This window comes from Onychostoma macrolepis, chromosome 20 (assembly GCF_012432095.1).
Source record: "Onychostoma macrolepis isolate SWU-2019 chromosome 20, ASM1243209v1, whole genome shotgun sequence".
NCBI lineage: Eukaryota > Metazoa > Chordata > Actinopteri > Cypriniformes > Cyprinidae > Onychostoma > Onychostoma macrolepis.
In genome coordinates, this window is record NC_081174.1 from 848,832 (window position 1) to 862,842 (window position 14,011).

Here is a 14,011-nt window from a genome sequence, read left to right on the forward strand (position 1 = left end):
CTTGGTTTCAGACACCAGTTAGCTTTGTGATGAAGCTTTAAATAAACTAAACCGATTGCTTTCTAAAATAATTTGCTCAAAAATTCTGCACGCTGTTGACGCCTGCTGTTCAGAGCAGTGTGAAGGCAACTGAAAGTCTGTTCAAACATGCCTGGAAACACCTTTTGCAAACCAGTGGCAAATATTTGGTTGAAAGTGCAATCTATTACATGCAATGTACAAATCTTCTAATAGAATTAAATATTAAGTGTCTGTTTTTTGCTGTTGTTTTTTCGTATGGAGAGCTTGGTTGATGAGGACAATAAGAGACTATAAACTGTAAGAAATTTTTTTATAGCACAAATGTGTCATTGAAATCTCGATAAAATTAACCAATTCATCTGAGATCAGGTAAAGCCCATGTAGACAGTGGTTCATGGGTTTACAGCGAACGCCCCCCTAGTGGCGGATCATTGCAATTTCCAAAGATTTCGGAACTGTTATGAAGCAGCTATGGCTCCTTTACTGAAATCGCGTGACGTCCGCAGTTTGATGCATACTCCAATTCACTGGTTCAAAACCAATGACTCTCAAAGGTTTCCAAGCTTCACAAAGCAGTGCTTCAAAAGCGCCCATCACTATGTGCAAGAGCGCTACTGACGTCAAGATTCTGAAATGCTAATTATCTTTTAAACACATTTTTAGAAAGCCTTTCAGAGAAATAGTTTTAGACTTGGAGAATTGTCGATTGGCAAGTTGTTTCCTCTAAAAGATTTTCTACATTTAACTTTGACGGGTAGACCACAAAGGAGCACCCAGGGGGCGATATAGGAAGGTTGAAATTCCACATCGTAGGTTGACAATACACTTTGAGGGGAGTGGGAACGTGCTTTGAGCTCTAAAGTGCACAGAACGGTCGTGCGAACGTTAAAACCCACAGAAATCAACAACGCAAAACCATCTGAGAGGAGTGGGGCTTCAGAATGGAAATCCGTTTGTGTTGAGATCAAAAGGTAAGACTATATTTTCAGGGATCATTTCTATAGTTCTTTACTTGGAAATGTGTTTCAAAAGTGTTTGTCTCCCAACCCGCGATGATGAGCTGTGATGCTTCTTTCTGAGAGTGAATCAAAGACGGAGCTGTGGCTTTGGTTGCAGTCTCCGTCGTTGATGAGCGTTTCCTATTGCTTTTGGCAATATTGGCGAAAGGAGTATGATCTGAGTGGTATTAACACAGTTTATATTAGAATTGGTTTCGATATTAAGTAAACATTGATAAGAATCTGAGTTTTTTCCAGTCATGTGGTAGTTGTTCTCTCAGAACATCAATCAAAACTAAACTTGGTTTCAGACACCAGTTAGCTTTGTGATGAAACTTTAAATAAACTAAACCGATTGCTTTCTAAAATAATTTGCTCAAAAATTCTGCACGCTGTTGACGCCTGCTGTTCAGAGCAGTGTGAAGGCAACTGAAAGTCTGTTCAAACATGCTTGGAAACACCTTTTGCAAACCAGTGGCAAATATTTGGTTGAAAGTGCAATCTATTACATGCAATGTACAAATCTTCTAATAGAATTAAATATTAAGTGTCTGTTTTTTGCTGTTGTTTTTTCGTATGGAGAGCTTGGTTGATGAGGACAATAAGAGACTATAAACTGTAAGAAATTTTTTTATAGCACAAATGTGTCATTGAAATCTCGATAAAATTAACCAATTCATCTGAGATCAGGTAAAGCCCATGTAGACAGTGGTTCATGGGTTTACAGCGAACGCCCCCCTAGTGGCGGATCATTGCAATTTCCAAAGATTTCGGAACTGTTATGAAGCAGCTATGGCTCCTTTACTGAAATCGCGTGACGTCCGCAGTTTGATGCATACTCCAATTCACTGGTTCAAAACCAATGACTCTCAAAGGTTTCCAAGCTTCACAAAGCAGTGCTTCAAAAGCGCCCATCACTATGTGCAAGAGCGCAACTGACGTCAAGATTCTGAAATGCTAATTATCTTTTAAACACATTTTTAGAAAGCCTTTCAGAGAAATAGTTTTAGACTTGGAGAATTGTCGATTGGCAAGTTGTTTCCTCTAAAAGATTTTCTACATTTAACTTTGACGGTAGACCACAAAGGAGCACCCAGGGGCGATATAGGAAGGTTGAAATTCCACATCGTAGGTTGACAATACACTTTGAGGGGAGTGGAACGTGCTTTGAGCTCTAAAGTGCACAGAACGGTCGTGCGAACGTTAAAACCCACAGAAATCAACAACGCAAAACCATCTGAGAGGAGTGGGGCTTCAGAATGGAAATCCGTTTGTGTTGAGATCAAAAGGTAAGACTATATTTTCAGGGATCATTTCTATAGTTCTTTACTTGGAAATGTGTTTCAAAAGTGTTTGTCTCCCAACCCGCGATGATGAGCTGTGATGCTTCTTTCTGAGAGTGAATCAAAGACGGAGCTGTGGCTTTGGTTGCAGTCTCCGTCGTTGATGAGCGTTCCTATTGCTTTTGGCAATATTGGCAAAAGGAGTATGATCTGAGTGGTATTAACACAGTTTATATTAGAATTGGTTTCGATATTAAGTAAACATTGATAAGAATCTGAGTTTTTTCCAGTGGTGTGGTAGTTGTTCTCTCAGAACATCAATCAAAACTAAACTTGGTTTCAGACACCAGTTAGCTTTGTGATGAAACTTTAAATAAACTAAACCGATTGCTTTCTAAAATAATTTGCTCAAAAATTCTGCACGCTGTTGACGCCTGCTGTTCAGAGCAGTGTGAAGGCAACTGAAAGTCTGTTCAAACATGCCTGGAAACACCTTTTGCAAACCAGTGGCAAATATTTGGTTGAAAGTGCAATCTATTACATGCAATGTACAAATCTTCTAATAGAATTAAATATTAAGTGTCTGTTTTTTGCTGTTGTTTTTTCGTATGGAGAGCTTGGTTGATGAGGACAATAAGAGACTATAAACTGTAAGAAATTTTTTTATAGCACAAATGTGTCATTGAAATCTCGATAAAATTAACCAATTCATCTGAGATCAGGTAAAGCCCATGTAGACAGTGGTTCATGGGTTTACAGCGAACGCCCCCCTAGTGGCGGATCATTGCAATTTCAAAGATTTGAACTGTTATGAAGCAGCTATGGCTCCTTTACTGAAATCGCGTGGCGTCCGCAGTTTGATGCATACTCCAATTCACTGGTTCAAAACCAATGACTCTCAAAGGTTTCCAAGCTTCACAAAGCAGTGCTTCAAAAGCGCCCATCACTATGTGCAAGAACGCAACTGACGTCAAGATTCTGAAATGCTAATTCTCTTTTAAACACATTTTTAGAAAGCCTTTCAGAGAAATAGTTTTTAGACTTGGAGAATTGTCGATTGGCAAGTTGTTTCCTCTAAAAGATTTTCTACATTTAACTTTGTGGGTAGACCACAAAGGAGCACCCAGGGGCGATATAGGAAGGTTGAAATTCCACATCGTAGGTTGACAATACACTTTGAGGGGAGTGGAACGTGCTTTGAGCTCTAAAGTGCACAGAACGGTCGTGCGAACGTTAAAACCCACAGAAATCAACAACGCAAAACCATCTGAGAGGTGGGGCTTCAGAATGGAAATCCGTTTGTGTTGAGATCAAAAGGTAAGACTATATTTTCAGGGATCATTTCTATAGTTCTTTACTTGGAAATGTGTTTCAAAAGTGTTTGTCTCCCAACCCGATGATGAGCTGTGATGCTTCTTTCTGAGAGTGAATCAAAGACGGAGCTGTGGCTTTGGTTGCAGTCTCCGTCGTTGATGAGCGTTTCCTATTGCTTTTGGCAATATTGGCAAAAGGAGTATGATCTGAGTGGTATTAACACAGTTTATATTAGAATTGGTTTCGATATTAAGTAAACATTGATAAGAATCTGAGTTTTTTCCAGTCGTGGTAGTTGTTCTCTCAGAACATCAATCAAAACTAAACTTGGTTTCAGACACCAGTTAGCTTTGTGATGAAACTTTAAATAAACTAAACCGATTGCTTTCTAAAATAATTTGCTCAAAAATTCTGCACGCTGTTGACGCCTGCTGTTCAGAGCAGTGTGAAGGCAACTGAAAGTCTGTTCAAACATGCTTGGAAACACCTTTTGCAAACCAGTGGCAAATATTTGGTTGAAAGTGCAATCTATTACATGCAATGTACAAATCTTCTAATAAATTAAATATTAAGTGTCTGTTTTTTGCTGTTGTTTTTTCGTATGGAGAGCTTGGTTGATGAGGACAATAAGAGACTATAAACTGTAAGAAATTTTTTATAGCACAAATGTGTCATTGAAATCTCGATAAAATTAACCAATTCATCTGAGATCAGGTAAAGCCCATGTAGACAGTGGTTCATGGGTTTACAGCGAACGCCCCCCTAGTGGCGGATCATTGCAATTTCAAAGATTTCGAACTGTTATGAAGCAGCTATGGCTCCTTTACTGAAATCGCGTGACGTCCGCAGTTTGATGCATACTCCAATTCACTGGTTCAAAACCAATGACTCTCAAAGGTTTCCAAGCTTCACAAAGCAGTGCTTCAAAAGCGCCCATCACTATGTGCAAGAGCGCAACTGACGTCAAGATTCTGAAATGCTAATTATCTTTTAAACACATTTTTAGAAAGCCTTTCAGAGAAATAGTTTTTAGACTTGGAGAATTGTCGATTGGCAAGTTGTTTCCTCTAAAAGATTTTCTACATTTAACTTTGACGGGTAGACCACAAAGGAGCACCCAGGGGGCGATATAGGAAGGTTGAAATTCCACATCGTAGGTTGACAATACACTTTGAGGGGAGTGGGAACGTGCTTTGAGCTCTAAAGTGCACAGAACGGTCGTGCGAACGTTAAAACCCACAGAAATCAACAACGCAAAACCATCTGAGAGGAGTGGGGCTTCAGAATGGAAATCCGTTTGTGTTGAGATCAAAAGGTAAGACTATATTTTCAGGGATCATTTCTATAGTTCTTTACTTGGAAATGTGTTTCAAAAGTGTTTGTCTCCCAACCCGCGATGATGAGCTGTGATGCTTCTTTCTGAGAGTGAATCAAAGACGGAGCTGTGGCTTTGGTTGCAGTCTCCGTCGTTGATGAGCGTGTCCTATTGCTTTTGGCAATATTGGCAAAAGGAGTATGATCTGAGTGGTATTAACACAGTTTATATTAGAATTGGTTTCGATATTAAGTAAACATTGATAAGAATCTGAGTTTTTTCCAGTGGTGTGGTAGTTGTTCTCTCAGAACATCAATCAAAACTAAACTTGGTTTCAGACACCAGTTAGCTTTGTGATGAAACTTTAAATAAACTAAACCGATTGCTTTCTAAAATAATTTGCTCAAAAATTCTGCACGCTGTTGACGCCTGCTGTTCAGAGCAGTGTGAAGGCAACTGAAAGTCTGTTCAAACATGCCTGGAAACACCTTTTGCAAACCAGTGGCAAATATTTGGTTGAAAGTGCAATCTATTACATGCAATGTACAAATCTTCTAATAGAATTAAATATTAAGTGTCTGTTTTTTGCTGTTGTTTTTTCGTATGGAGAGCTTGGTTGATGAGGACAATAAGAGACTATAAACTGTAAGAAATTTTTTTATAGCACAAATGTGTCATTGAAATCTCGATAAAATTAACCAATTCATCTGAGATCAGGTAAAGCCCATGTAGACAGTGGTTCATGGGTTTACAGCGAACGCCCCCCTAGTGGCGGATCATTGCAATTTCAAAGATTTGAACTGTTATGAAGCAGCTATGGCTCCTTTACTGAAATCGCGTGGCGTCCGCAGTTTGATGCATACTCCAATTCACTGGTTCAAAACCAATGACTCTCAAAGGTTTCCAAGCTTCACAAAGCAGTGCTTCAAAAGCGCCCATCACTATGTGCAAGAGCGCTACTGACGTCAAGATTCTGAAATGCTAATTCTCTTTTAAACACATTTTTAGAAAGCCTTTCAGAGAAATAGTTTTAGACTTGGAGAATTGTCGATTGGCAAGTTGTTTCCTCTAAAAGATTTTCTACATTTAACTTTGTGGGTAGACCACAAAGGAGCACCCAGGGGGCGATATAGGAAGGTTGAAATTCCACATCGTAGGTTGACAATACACTTTGAGGGGAGTGGGAACGTGCTTTGAGCTCTAAAGTGCACAGAACGGTCGTGCGAACGTTAAAACCCACAGAAATCAACAACGCAAAACCATCTGAGAGGTGGGGCTTCAGAATGGAAATCCGTTTGTGTTGAGATCAAAAGGTAAGACTATATTTTCAGGGATCATTTCTATAGTTCTTTACTTGGAAATGTGTTTCAAAAGTGTTTGTCTCCCAACCCGATGATGAGCTGTGATGCTTCTTTCTGAGAGTGAATCAAAGACGGAGCTGTGGCTTTGGTTGCAGTCTCCGTCGTTGATGAGCGTTTCCTATTGCTTTTGGCAATATTGGCAAAGGAGTATGATCTGAGTGGTATTAACACAGTTTATATTAGAATTGGTTTCGATATTAAGTAAACATTGATAAGAATCTGAGTTTTTCCAGTCGTGGTAGTTGTTCTCTCAGAACATCAATCAAAACTAAACTTGGTTTCAGACACCAGTTAGCTTTGTGATGAAACTTTAAATAAACTAAACCGATTGCTTTCTAAAATAATTTGCTCAAAAATTCTGCACGCTGTTGGCGCCTGCTGTTCAGAGCAGTGTGAAGGCAACTGAAAGTCTGTTCAAACATGCTTGGAAACACCTTTTGCAAACCAGTGGCAAATATTTGGTTGAAAGTGCAATCTATTACATGCAATGTACAAATCTTCTAATAAATTAAATATTAAGTGTCTGTTTTTTGCTGTTGTTTTTTCGTATGGAGAGCTTGGTTGATGAGGACAATAAGAGACTATAAACTGTAAGAAATTTTTTTATAGCACAAATGTGTCATTGAAATCTCGATAAAATTAACCAATTCATCTGAGATCAGGTAAAGCCCATGTAGACAGTGGTTCATGGGTTTACAGCGAACGCCCCCCTAGTGGCGGATCATTGCAATTTCAAAGATTTGAACTGTTATGAAGCAGCTATGGCTCCTTTACTGAAATCGCGTGGCGTCCGCAGTTTGATGCATACTCCAATTCACTGGTTCAAAACCAATGACTCTCAAAGGTTTCCAAGCTTCACAAAGCAGTGCTTCAAAAGCGCCCATCACTATGTGCAAGAGCGCTACTGACGTCAAGATTCTGAAATGCTAATTCTCTTTTAAACACATTTTTAGAAAGCCTTTCAGAGAAATAGTTTTTAGACTTGGAGAATTGTCGATTGGCAAGTTGTTTCCTCTAAAAGATTTTCTACATTTAACTTTGACGGTAGACCACAAAGGAGCACCCAGGGGCGATATAGGAAGGTTGAAATTCCACATCGTGGGTTGACAATACACTTTGAGGGGAGTGGAACGTGCTTTGAGCTCTAAAGTGCACAGAACGGTCGTGCGAACGTTAAAACCCACAGAAATCAACAACGCAAAACCATCTGAGAGGTGGGGCTTCAGAATGGAAATCCGTTTGTGTTGAGATCAAAAGGTAAGACTATATTTTCAGGGATCATTTCTATAGTTCTTTACTTGGAAATGTGTTTCAAAAGTGTTTGTCTCCCAACCCGCGATGATGAGCTGTGATGCTTCTTTCTGAGAGTGAATCAAAGACGGAGCTGTGGCTTTGGTTGCAGTCTCCGTCGTTGATGAGCGTTTCCTATTGCTTTTGGCAATATTGGCAAAAGGAGTATGATCTGAGTGGTATTAACACAGTTTATATTAGAATTGGTTTCGATATTAAGTAAACATTGATAAGAATCTGAGTTTTTTCCAGTCGTGTGGTAGTTGTTCTCTCAGAACATCAATCAAAACTAAACTTGGTTTCAGACACCAGTTAGCTTTGTGATGAAACTTTAAATAAACTAAACCGATTGCTTTCTAAAATAATTTGCTCAAAAATTCTGCACGCTGTTGACGCCTGCTGTTCAGAGCAGTGTGAAGGCAACTGAAAGTCTGTTCAAACATGCTTGGAAACACCTTTTGCAAACCAGTGGCAAATATTTGGTTGAAAGTGCAATCTATTACATGCAATGTACAAATCTTCTAATAGAATTAAATATTAAGTGTCTGTTTTTTGCTGTTGTTTTTTCGTATGGAGAGCTTGGTTGATGAGGACAATAAGAGACTATAAACTGTAAGAAATTTTTTTATAGCACAAATGTGTCATTGAAATCTCGATAAAATTAACCAATTCATCTGAGATCAGGTAAAGCCCATGTAGACAGTGGTTCATGGGTTTACAGCGAACGCCCCCCTAGTGGCGGATCATTGCAATTTCAAAGATTTGAACTGTTATGAAGCAGCTATGGCTCCTTTACTGAAATCGCGTGACGTCCGCAGTTTGATGCATACTCCAATTCACTGGTTCAAAACCAATGACTCTCAAAGGTTTCCAAGCTTCACAAAGCAGTGCTTCAAAAGCGCCCATCACTATGTGCAAGAGCGCTACTGACGTCAAGATTCTGAAATGCTAATTATCTTTTAAACACATTTTTAGAAAGCCTTTCAGAGAAATAGTTTTTAGACTTGGAGAATTGTCGATTGGCAAGTTGTTTCCTCTAAAAGATTTTCTACATTTAACTTTGACGGGTAGACCACAAAGGAGCACCCAGGGGGCGATATAGGAAGGTTGAAATTCCACATCGTAGGTTGACAATACACTTTGAGGGGAGTGGGAACGTGCTTTGAGCTCTAAAGTGCACAGAACGGTCGTGCGAACGTTAAAACCCACAGAAATCAACAACGCAAAACCATCTGAGAGGTGGGGCTTCAGAATGGAAATCCGTTTGTGTTGAGATCAAAAGGTAAGACTATATTTTCAGGGATCATTTCTATAGTTCTTTACTTGGAAATGTGTTTCAAAAGTGTTTGTCTCCCAACCCGCGATGATGAGCTGTGATGCTTCTTTCTGAGAGTGAATCAAAGACGGAGCTGTGGCTTTGGTTGCAGTCTCCGTCGTTGATGAGCGTTCCTATTGCTTTTGGCAATATTGGCAAAGGAGTATGATCTGAGTGGTATTAACACAGTTTATATTAGAATTGGTTTCGATATTAAGTAAACATTGATAAGAATCTGAGTTTTTTCCAGTCATGTGGTAGTTGTTCTCTCAGAACATCAATCAAAACTAAACTTGGTTTCAGACACCAGTTAGCTTTGTGATGAAACTTTAAATAAACTAAACCGATTGCTTTCTAAAATAATTTGCTCAAAAATTCTGCACGCTGTTGACGCCTGCTGTTCAGAGCAGTGTGAAGGCAACTGAAAGTCTGTTCAAACATGCTTGGAAACACCTTTTGCAAACCAGTGGCAAATATTTGGTTGAAAGTGCAATCTATTACATGCAATGTACAAATCTTCTAATAGAATTAAATATTAAGTGTCTGTTTTTTGCTGTTGTTTTTTCGTATGGAGAGCTTGGTTGATGAGGACAATAAGAGACTATAAACTGTAAGAAATTTTTTTATAGCACAAATGTGTCATTGAAATCTCGATAAAATTAACCAATTCATCTGAGATCAGGTAAAGCCCATGTAGACAGTGGTTCATGGGTTTACAGCGAACGCCCCCCTAGTGGCGGATCATTGCAATTTCAAAGATTTCGAACTGTTATGAAGCAGCTATGGCTCCTTTACTGAAATCGCGTGACGTCCGCAGTTTGATGCATACTCCAATTCACTGGTTCAAAACCAATGACTCTCAAAGGTTTCCAAGCTTCACAAAGCAGTGCTTCAAAAGCGCCCATCACTATGTGCAAGAGCGCTACTGACGCCAAGATTCTGAAATGCTAATTCTCTTTTAAACACATTTTTAGAAAGCCTTTCAGAGAAATAGTTTTTAGACTTGGAGAATTGTCGATTGGCAAGTTGTTTCCTCTAAAAGATTTTCTACATTTAACTTTGATGGGTAGACCACAAAGGAGCACCCAGGGGCGATATAGGAAGGTTGAAATTCCACATCGTAGGTTGACAATACACTTTGAGGGAGTGGGAACGTGCTTTGAGCTCTAAAGTGCACAGAACGGTCGTGCGAACGTTAAAACCCACAGAAATCAACAACGCAAAACCATCTGAGAGGAGTGGGGCTTCAGAATGGAAATCCGTTTGTGTTGAGATCAAAAGGTAAGATTATATTTTCAGGGATCATTTCTATAGTTCTTTACTTGGAAATGTGTTTCAAAAGTGTTTGTCTCCCAACCGCGATGATGAGCTGTGATGCTTCTTTCTGAGAGTGAATCAAAGACGGAGCTGTGGCTTTGGTTGCAGTCTCCGTCGTTGATGGCGTTCCTATTGCTTTTGGCAATATTGGCAAAGGAGTATGATCTGAGTGGTATTAACACAGTTTATATTAGAATTGGTTTTGATATTAAGTAAACATTGATAAGAATCTGAGTTTTTCCAGTCGTGGTAGTTGTTCTCTCAGAACATCAATCAAAACTAAACTTGGTTTCAGACACCAGTTAGCTTTGTGATGAAACTTTAAATAAACTAAACCGATTGCTTTCTAAAATAATTTGCTCAAAAATTCTGCACGCTGTTGGCGCCTGCTGTTCAGAGCAGTGTGAAGGCAACTGAAAGTCTGTTCAAACATGCTTGGAAACACCTTTTGCAAACCAGTGGCAAATATTTGGTTGAAAGTGCAATCTATTACATGCAATGTACAAATCTTCTAATAAATTAAATATTAAGTGTCTGTTTTTTGCTGTTGTTTTTTCGTATGGAGAGCTTGGTTGATGAGGACAATAAGAGACTATAAACTGTAAGAAATTTTTTTATAGCACAAATGTGTCATTGAAATCTCGATAAAATTAACCAATTCATCTGAGATCAGGTAAAGCCCATGTAGACAGTGGTTCATGGGTTTACAGCGAACGCCCCCCTAGTGGCGGATCATTGCAATTTCCAAAGATTTCGGAACTGTTATGAAGCAGCTATGGCTCCTTTACTGAAATCGCGTGACGTCCGCAGTTTGATGCATACTCCAATTCACTGGTTCAAAACCAATGACTCTCAAAGGTTTCCAAGCTTCACAAAGCAGTGCTTCAAAAGCGCCCATCACTATGTGCAAGAGCGCTACTGACGTCAAGATTCTGAAATGCTAATTATCTTTTAAACACATTTTTAGAAAGCCTTTCAGAGAAATAGTTTTTAGACTTGGAGAATTGTCGATTGGCAAGTTGTTTCCTCTAAAAGATTTTCTACATTTAACTTTGATGGGTAGACCACAAAGGAGCACCCAGGGGGCGATATAGGAAGGTTGAAATTCCACATCGTAGGTTGACAATACACTTTGAGGGGAGTGGGAACGTGCTTTGAGCTCTAAAGTGCACAGAACGGTCGTGCGAACGTTAAAACCCACAGAAATCAACAACGCAAAACCATCTGAGAGGAGTGGGGCTTCAGAATGGAAATCCGTTTGTGTTGAGATCAAAAGGTAAGACTATATTTTCAGGGATCATTTCTATAGTTCTTTACTTGGAAATGTGTTTCAAAAGTGTTTGTCTCCCAACCCGATGATGAGCTGTGATGCTTCTTTCTGAGAGTGAATCAAAGACGGAGCTGTGGCTTTGGTTGCAGTCTCCGTCGTTGATGGCGTTCCTATTGCTTTTGGCAATATTGGCGAAAGGAGTATGATCTGAGTGGTATTAACACAGTTTATATTAGAATTGGTTTTGATATTAAGTAAACATTGATAAGAATCTGAGTTTTTTCCAGTGGTGTGGTAGTTGTTCTCTCAGAACATCAATCAAAACTAAACTTGGTTTCAGACACCAGTTAGCTTTGTGATGAAACTTTAAATAAACTAAACCGATTGCTTTCTAAAATAATTTGCTCAAAAATTCTGCACGCTGTTGGCGCCTGCTGTTCAGAGCAGTGTGAAGGCAACTGAAAGTCTGTTCAAACATGCTTGGAAACACCTTTTGCAAACCAGTGGCAAATATTTGGTTGAAAGTGCAATCTATTACATGCAATGTACAAATCTTCTAATAGAATTAAATATTAAGTGTCTGTTTTTTGCTGTTGTTTTTTCGTATGGAGAGCTTGGTTGATGAGGACAATAAGAGACTATAAACTGTAAGAAATTTTTTTATAGCACAAATGTGTCATTGAAATCTCGATAAAATTAACCAATTCATCTGAGATCAGGTAAAGCCCATGTAGACAGTGGTTCATGGGTTTACAGCGAACGCCCCCCTAGTGGCGGATCATTGCAATTTCCAAAGATTTCGGAACTGTTATGAAGCAGCTATGGCTCCTTTACTGAAATCGCGTGACGTCCGCAGTTTGATGCATACTCCAATTCACTGGTTCAAAACCAATGACTCTCAAAGGTTTCCAAGCTTCACAAAGCAGTGCTTCAAAAGCGCCCATCACTATGTGCAAGAACGCAACTGACGTCAAGATTCTGAAATGCTAATTCTCTTTTAAACACATTTTTAGAAAGCCTTTCAGAGAAATAGTTTTTAGACTTGGAGAATTGTCGATTGGCAAGTTGTTTCCTCTAAAAGATTTTCTACATTTAACTTTGACGGGTAGACCACAAAGGAGCACCCAGGGGGCGATATAGGAAGGTTGAAATTCCACATCGTAGGTTGACAATACACTTTGAGGGGAGTGGGAACGTGCTTTGAGCTCTAAAGTGCACAGAACGGTCGTGCGAACGTTAAAACCCACAGAAATCAACAACGCAAAACCATCTGAGAGGAGTGGGGCTTCAGAATGGAAATCCGTTTGTGTTGAGATCAAAAGGTAAGACTATATTTTCAGGGATCATTTCTATAGTTCTTTACTTGGAAATGTGTTTCAAAAGTGTTTGTCTCCCAACCCGCGATGATGAGCTGTGATGCTTCTTTCTGAGAGTGAATCAAAGACGGAGCTGTGGCTTTGGTTGCAGTCTCCGTCGTTGATGAGCGTTTCCTATTGCTTTTGGCAATATTGGCGAAAGGAGTATGATCTGAGTGGTATTAACACAGTTTATATTAGAATTGGTTTTGATATTAAGTAAACATTGATAAGAATCTGAGTTTTTTCCAGTGGTGTGGTAGTTGTTCTCTCAGAACATCAATCAAAACTAAACTTGGTTTCAGACACCAGTTAGCTTTGTGATGAAACTTTAAATAAACTAAACCGATTGCTTTCTAAAATAATTTGCTCAAAAATTCTGCACGCTGTTGACGCCTGCTGTTCAGAGCAGTGTGAAGGCAACTGAAAGTCTGTTCAAACATGCCTGGAAACACCTTTTGCAAACCAGTGGCAAATATTTGGTTGAAAGTGCAATCTATTACATGCAATGTACAAATCTTCTAATAGAATTAAATATTAAGTGTCTGTTTTTTGCTGTTGTTTTTTCGTATGGAGAGCTTGGTTGATGAGGACAATAAGAGACTATAAACTGTAAGAAATTTTTTTATAGCACAAATGTGTCATTGAAATCTCGATAAAATTAACCAATTCATCTGAGATCAGGTAAAGCCCATGTAGACAGTGGTTCATGGGTTTACAGCGAACGCCCCCCTAGTGGCGGATCATTGCAATTTCAAAGATTTGAACTGTTATGAAGCAGCTATGGCTCCTTTACTGAAATCGCGTGGCGTCCGCAGTTTGATGCATACTCCAATTCACTGGTTCAAAACCAATGACTCTCAAAGGTTTCCAAGCTTCACAAAGCAGTGCTTCAAAAGCGCCCATCACTATGTGCAAGAACGCAACTGACGTCAAGATTCTGAAATGCTAATTCTCTTTTAAACACATTTTTAGAAAGCCTTTCAGAGAAATAGTTTTTAGACTTGGAGAATTGTCGATTGGCAAGTTGTTTCCTCTAAAAGATTTTCTACATTTAACTTTGTGGGTAGACCACAAAGGAGCACCCAGGGGCGATATAGGAAGGTTGAAATTCCACATCGTAGGTTGACAATACACTTTGAGGGGAGTGGAACGTGCTTTGAGCTCTAAAG

The 14,011-nt window shown here is 39.2% G+C and overlaps 10 non-coding genes across 10 annotated transcripts; all 10 read left to right on the forward strand.

The window, feature by feature from the left end:
- The first annotated feature begins 994 nt into the window (after positions 1-994).
- Positions 995-1,206, forward strand: LOC131527833 (small nucleolar RNA U3). The gene has a single exon (XR_009267788.1). It is a non-coding gene; the product is annotated as a small nucleolar RNA U3 (small nucleolar RNA).
- Positions 1,207-2,310: 1,104 nt separating this feature from the next.
- On the forward strand, positions 2,311-2,521 carry LOC131527838 (small nucleolar RNA U3). Its single transcript, XR_009267793.1, has one exon. It is a non-coding gene; the product is annotated as a small nucleolar RNA U3 (small nucleolar RNA).
- A 1,100-nt stretch (positions 2,522-3,621) lies between these two features.
- LOC131527846 (small nucleolar RNA U3) lies at positions 3,622-3,831 on the forward strand. Its single transcript, XR_009267801.1, has one exon. It is a non-coding gene; the product is annotated as a small nucleolar RNA U3 (small nucleolar RNA).
- Positions 3,832-4,933: 1,102 nt separating this feature from the next.
- Positions 4,934-5,145, forward strand: LOC131527841 (small nucleolar RNA U3). Its single transcript, XR_009267796.1, has one exon. It is a non-coding gene; the product is annotated as a small nucleolar RNA U3 (small nucleolar RNA).
- A 1,101-nt stretch (positions 5,146-6,246) lies between these two features.
- LOC131527785 (small nucleolar RNA U3) lies at positions 6,247-6,455 on the forward strand. The gene has a single exon (XR_009267744.1). It is a non-coding gene; the product is annotated as a small nucleolar RNA U3 (small nucleolar RNA).
- A 1,096-nt stretch (positions 6,456-7,551) lies between these two features.
- On the forward strand, positions 7,552-7,763 carry LOC131527839 (small nucleolar RNA U3). The gene has a single exon (XR_009267794.1). It is a non-coding gene; the product is annotated as a small nucleolar RNA U3 (small nucleolar RNA).
- A 1,103-nt stretch (positions 7,764-8,866) lies between these two features.
- Positions 8,867-9,076, forward strand: LOC131527842 (small nucleolar RNA U3). The gene has a single exon (XR_009267797.1). It is a non-coding gene; the product is annotated as a small nucleolar RNA U3 (small nucleolar RNA).
- Positions 9,077-10,180: 1,104 nt separating this feature from the next.
- LOC131527843 (small nucleolar RNA U3) lies at positions 10,181-10,388 on the forward strand. Its single transcript, XR_009267798.1, has one exon. It is a non-coding gene; the product is annotated as a small nucleolar RNA U3 (small nucleolar RNA).
- A 1,104-nt stretch (positions 10,389-11,492) lies between these two features.
- Positions 11,493-11,700, forward strand: LOC131527845 (small nucleolar RNA U3). The gene has a single exon (XR_009267800.1). It is a non-coding gene; the product is annotated as a small nucleolar RNA U3 (small nucleolar RNA).
- A 1,108-nt stretch (positions 11,701-12,808) lies between these two features.
- LOC131527834 (small nucleolar RNA U3) lies at positions 12,809-13,020 on the forward strand. The gene has a single exon (XR_009267789.1). It is a non-coding gene; the product is annotated as a small nucleolar RNA U3 (small nucleolar RNA).
- Positions 13,021-14,011: the final 991 nt, after the last annotated feature.